This window comes from Oryx dammah, unplaced genomic scaffold, assembly GCF_014754425.2.
Source record: "Oryx dammah isolate SB20612 unplaced genomic scaffold, SCBI_Odam_1.1 HiC_scaffold_5, whole genome shotgun sequence".
NCBI lineage: Eukaryota > Metazoa > Chordata > Mammalia > Artiodactyla > Bovidae > Oryx > Oryx dammah.
Window position 1 is genome coordinate 71,266,057 of NW_024070189.1, and position 6,380 is coordinate 71,272,436.

The following is a 6,380-nucleotide window of genomic DNA, read 5'->3' on the forward strand; positions in this document are numbered from 1 at the left end:
CTGTAGTCCAGTGAACAAGGGTGACAGTGATATCAAAGGAGGAGGAGGAGGAAGTAGAGGAGAAGAGATTTTTGTTGCCCGAGATCACACAACTCATCAGTTACTCATTTAGCTCTGTGAATTTGGAATTCTAGCTCTGTGTCAGGTCTCATGCCAGGCGCTGGAGCTTCCAGTGCAAGAGATGACTGATGTTGTGCAGTGCTTTATAGTTTATGAAGCACCTTTAACATTAAAATAAAATGACTTTATTTACAGTTGACTTAAACACAAAATCTTGGATTCTGAATCTGTGATGCTTCCAAGGTCTCTTGATCAAATAGGGCAGCAGCCAGCAGGGAAGCCAGCACAGGGGCCAATCCAAGTTATCTTATTCAAGAGCATCACATTGAACAAGAGAAGACCTGCAGTGGCAGAGGTAGAGGGTGTGAGATTCAGTCTCCCTCTGGACTAAATCTCCCCACACTGTGAAATCACTACAGGCAGCTTGGTCTTATTGTTGGGGCCTGTGGGAACATTCTCAATCTTTCTCATCACCAAAAGTCCATCAATGATTTTTTCCAAACACCATGAGCTTCCTATCTAGCCAATCACACTTACAGCAGGTGATGAAAAACTGGCAGCCATTTGTATTGGGACCGCTATTTGTCACGGAAAGCAGGCCTGGAGCTAAGTGTCTAAGCTTAAAATTTTCATCTGCAAATGGGCCCCAGTAGATAACGGTGACTCAAGTACCATCTCCATTAACAAAATCTCCACCCTGAATCATGACATCTTTTATGACCCTGTGAAAGGTGCTCCCTTTGTAGCCTATTGGAACCCCATCTTTTCTGAATTCTGTGCAGAACTGCCTAAAATTCTCTGCAGTCTTAGGCACAATGTCTGCAAAGAGCTCAGTCTTCATGCGGCCAACTTCCTGGCCGCCAATGCTGTCATCAAAGAATACCATGGGATTGACGAGGCTTGAGTTTGCCACTGCCATGGCTCTGACCCAGAAGCAGGTGAAGCACCTCTAACATTTAATCGTCAGGGTGGTTCTCTTATGATAGATTCTTATTTTTCAATAAAGGCAGAGAGGTAAATGTTTTATCAGAGTCACACAGCTGATAAGTGACAGAACCTAGTCACTCTTGTACTTGAACATACCAGTCCTCAAACTGCAAATCCATGGCTTTTTGCCAATACCAGATGACCTAAAAACCAATGACTATATGTTACTTATTTATCTTAAAGAAGATTTCTAAATACTTATATTTGCATTTTGCTGCTTGCTAAGTCACTTTAGTCATGTCTGACTCTGCAACCCTGTGGACTGTAGCCCACCAGGCTCCTCTGTCCATGGGATTTTCCAGGCAAGAATACTAGAGTGGTTTGCCATCTCCATCTCCAGGGAATCTGAATTATTCAGTTAGAAATACATCTCTGTTTAAGTCCCAGAACTCAAGCATATGTAATTTAAAAAACACAATGGAACAAATCTTGAGAATGGGATAGTTAAGATGCTTGAGGTTTTTGAAAAACAATCCCCAGTTCCTCACTGTTAATCCAATTAGATACTCAAAATAATTTCCATTTATTCTCCAATGAGTGCTGTCACGATTTGTCTCCTGAGCCACAGCACCGAGTAGCTGAACAGCCATGTTCCCAGTTTTCTGCTTTGTCTCTGTGTAAATGCCTCTAATATTGGTCTAGGCCTGGACTCCTTATTGGGACCCATCAGTCTAGGTCATGCCTTGTGTTTGTGGGGCTGGCTTGTTTATTTCTTTCCTGTGGAAAGTGAGAACCACTTCTCTGCATATCCTACGGTGTACTGTTGCTATGGGAGAAGAACAATCGCGAGGAAATGGCTTTGCCAAGGGATAGGAATTGACCACAGTTCAGCAAATCAGTTGGATAACACTGATCGTGTGCATTCTTGGGCATGTAAACCCAGACTACAGAGCTTTTTAGTAAAATATGGTTCCTGCTCTCAGGGAGATTCGACTCTGGAGATGAAAGTATCTACTATATACATAATATCTGAGAATATATGTTAACTGCTATAATGGAAGTGACAAATATTTTGATTGTGCCCAGTACTTAATTTATAGAGGTGACTGAGTTATGACACAGGACTTCAATGCCATTGAAAGTTTTATTATGCAGAGTTCCCAAGAGGCACATGCAGGGACCTAAGCCCAAAAGTTGGCCAGGAGGCAAAAGGTGTGAGGAGAAAGCTTTGCCCAGAGACTTTATTATGGTTTCCACAAGAAGGAATGGGTCAGGCAAGGAAGGAGATTGAGTTGGCTACTTTTGAATAATTTCTTTTTTTTTTTTTAGAATGTTGTTATTTTAAAATATTTATTTATTTTTATTTTTGGCTGTGCTGGGTCTTAACAGTGCGTGGGCCTTCTCTAGCTGCGGTGATCGGGGGCTACTCTTTACTTGTGGTGTGTGGCCTTCTCACTGTGGTGGCTTCTCTTGTGGCAGAGCACAGGCTCTTGGGGCACACAGGCTTCAGTAGTTACGGGGTATGAGCTCAGTAGCTGTAGCACACGGCCTTAGTTGCCCTGTGGCACGTGTGATCCTTTCCCACCAGGGATTGAACCCATGTCTCCTCCATTGGCAGGTGGATTCTTAACCACTGGACCACCAGAAAAGACCCAGTTTGAATAATCTCAACAGGGCTCTGGGCCATACGGGTGATCCCTAGTTTTCTGGTACCTGGCCTGGGTGATTCAGGGCAGTGAGAATATTGGTTTGGTGCATGAGAGTCCATAAAGGAGGTGGTTAGGCATATTGGTTTGGATTGGTTGGTTTGCACAAAAAAGTGTGATTGAAGGCAAGTTGTTTTCTATCTCTATAAATTAGCGAACCCTGAGAGGGACAGTTCTATCCTGGTCTACAAGGCCCAAGATGTCAAAGCATCAATAAAATAAAACAGAAAAAAACAACAACAACAACATGTCTAGTGTGGATAGAGTGGAATAATGAAGCCACAGTTGTGGGGATCATGATGGTTTCTGGGTTACCCTATATGAGGCAAACACATCTCTAGCTGTTAGAAGTGGCCACAGATTAGGTTTTTTTTTTTTTTTTTTTTAATATTATTGTATTATTTATTTGGCTGCTCTGGGTCTTAATTGTAGCATGTGGGATCTAGCTCCCTGACCAGGGATCGAACCTGGGCCCCCTGCACTGGGAGCTCAGAGTCTTAGCCACTGGACCACCAGGGAAGTCCCAGGTTTTTTTTTTTTAAAAAGGATATGAACAAGTGTTATTGCAAACCTGAAAAATTAATCTAAAAAACAGCATGTGTATTCCTGAGGGAAATGGTGGAAAAACCACACTCTGGGAATGATCTTTGCTACAATCCTAGTCTATTTCTCAGGCTGGGTCATTTTTATTAGTGTCTTCAGGGAAGCAGTGTCTTCAGCAGATGCCAAATTTTAATTCAGTGGCTTTCAAAGGACAGATTGAGGGTATAGTGGAGTTTGCTGATCCCAGATTGGGATTTTCGGAGGATTTTGAAAGGAGGAAGATTAGGTTTCAAGCAGAGCTGCTCAACTTTTTCAGCGTCATAGCCCACATAGAAAATGAACATGTCTGTATGGCAAGTTAGAGTAAACAGATAAGACTGCTTCTTCTCGTCACCCTCATGGCAGTCTAGGGATTCTAACCATTTTAAGCTCTACCAAGTCACCCTTGGGGAAGAAGAGGTGGATAGTCAGAGCCACATGACGGGCAGTGGATGGTTATGATGTTTCGGACCTAGATGATATCTGAGGCAAGTGGCTGGGGATTAACCTCAATAATCTCTGAGGAAAAAAACAAACAGGCAGTCATTTAAAGCTGTGAGGTTCTCAGTTTGACGTCAACTGCTCCATTCTGCTCCCATGACTTATGTGACTTTAAGTAAATTGTTTCACATTTGTAAATTGGCTTCTTCATTGGTAAATGAAAAAATGATAATGATTTTAAATGGTGGTCGTGAAGATTAACGAAAATAATCTTAAACTACCTAGCACATTGCCTGGCACATAATACATGGTAGTTGTTACAGGTTTATTCCGAGACCCACATTTTCCTGTAATTTAACAAACTGCTACTATATTCTAGTCTCCATCTCGGTAAAGACTCTATCGCTTCAATCCTGCTTTTCTAGAGCCAGTTTTAAATCCTATAATTCTGAGAACCAGTTTCAGTTAATAGTCTGTACATTTGATTGTGGGTCAGAGCGATATAGTCTAGTTAATGTATCTAATGAAATCTAGAAGGGCTTAAAATGATCAATGAAGTTCTGTCATCTCTGCCAAAGGATTTCCAAGAAATCAGTATGGATCTTGAACTGGCACAGTAGTTTTAGTCACATCAAATCAGAGGTTTATTTAGAGCCTACTACATTATGTGCCAGTATCTCAGTCCATTTGGGCTGTTATAACAAACTACGATAGATTGAGCAGCTTAAATGACCAACATTTATTTCTTATAGTTCTGGAGGCTGGAATGTCCAAGACTGAAGTGCTGGCAGAGCTGGTGTCAGGTGGGGGCCTTCTTCCTGGCTCATAGATGGTCTGTCCTCACATGGCAGACAGGGTGAGGGAGCTCTCTAGGATCTCTTTTATAAGGGCACTAATCCCATTAATAAGGGTACCACCCTCATCACCTATTCACCTCCCAAAGGGCCCACCTTCAAGTACCATAACAGAGATATTAGGATTTCAACATCATAATTTTGTAAGGACATAAACAGTCTGTTTCAGCCAGGCATTGTACTATACCTCCTCACTGACAAAAGTTTTGACTCCCCATTGCTTTCAGGACAGTTAAAATGTCCCACTGTGGTGTAAGAGGTCCATTATAGTCTGACTCTTTCCCTCTCCACTTCCTTCTTCTGGTATTTTGCCAAGAACCTTGTTCAGTTCAGTCACTCAGTTGTATCCAGCTGTTTGTGAACCCATGGACTGCAGCATACCAGGCCTCTCTGTCCATCACCGACTGGAACATACTCAAACTCATGTCCATTAAGTTGGTGATGCCATCCAACCGTCTTATCTGCTGTCATCCCCTTCTCCTCATGTCTTAAATTTTTTCCAGCATCAGGGAGGGTCTTTTCCAATAAGTCAGTTCTTTGCATCAGGTAGCCTAAGTATTGGAGCTTCAGCCTCAGCATCAGTCCTTCCAGTGAATATTCAGGACTGATTTCCTTTGGGATGGACTGGTTGGATTTTCTTGCAGTCCAAGAGACTCTCAAGAGTCTTCTCCAACATGACAGTTTAAAAGCATCAGTTCTTTGGTGCTCAGTTTTCTTTATAATCCAACTCTCACATCCATACAAGACTACTGGAAAAACCATAGCTTTGACTAGACAGACCTTTGTTGGCAAAGTAATGTCTCTGCTTTTTAATATTCTATCTAGGTTGGTTATAGCTTTTCTTCCAAGAAGCAAGCGTCTTTTAATTTCATGGCTGTGGTCACCATCTGCAGTGATTTTGGAGCCCACAGAAATAAAGTCTGTCACTGTTTCTCCATCTATTTCCCATGAAGTGATGGGACTGGATGCCATGATCTTAGTTTTCTGACTGCTGAGGGGTTTTTTTTGAAAAACTGATTGACATTTAATTTTTTTTATTAAATTTTTTAAAAATTATTTATTTATTTTTAATTGAAGAATAATTGCTTTACAGAATTTTATTTTCTGTCAAACCTCCACATGAATCAGCCACAGGTATACACATGAAAGTGAAAGTGAAGTCACTCAGTCGTGTCTGACTCTTTGCGACCCCATGGACTATAGCCTACGAGGCTCCTCCATCCGTGGGATTCTCCAGGCAAGAGTACTGGAGTGGGTTGCCATTTCCTTCTCTACTGATTGACATTTTAATAAAAATTTGCAATCATCTAAGTCGCTCAGTCGTGTCCGACTGTTTGTGACCCCATGGAATGTAGCCTACCAGTCTCCTTCCATGGAATTTTCCAGGCAAGAATACTGGAGTAGGTTGCCATTTCCTTCTTCAGAGGATCTTCCCCACCCAGGGATCTAATCTGGGTCTCCCGAATTGTAGGGAGACGCTTTATCGTCTGAGCCACCAGGGAAGTCTACAATCATCTCCATGGAGTATATAAAATTTTGCCTTTTGCTTTTCTTACTTATATTCAATTCACATTTTCAGTGAGCTGGTCAGAAAGACCTACTGTCTTATTCTGGCATGAATTACAGTAGAACCCCTACTTGTGTATGTCTATATTCAAACATTAATAGGCTTGAATCCAAAAATGCATAAATATGAGTCCCATCATGCCTTCAGATCTGTATCCAATCTCCTGTGAATCTGTATGATCACAGTGTATGTACATCATCAATGATTTGTAGATCTGTAACTATATGCATGTATGTCTGTATA

The 6,380-nt window shown here is 41.7% G+C and overlaps 1 pseudogene; it reads right to left on the reverse strand.

Annotated features, from left to right (window-relative positions):
* Window positions 1–434: 434 nt before the first annotated feature.
* Window positions 435–979, reverse strand: LOC120863869 (annotated as a pseudogene).
* Window positions 980–6,380: the final 5,401 nt, after the last annotated feature.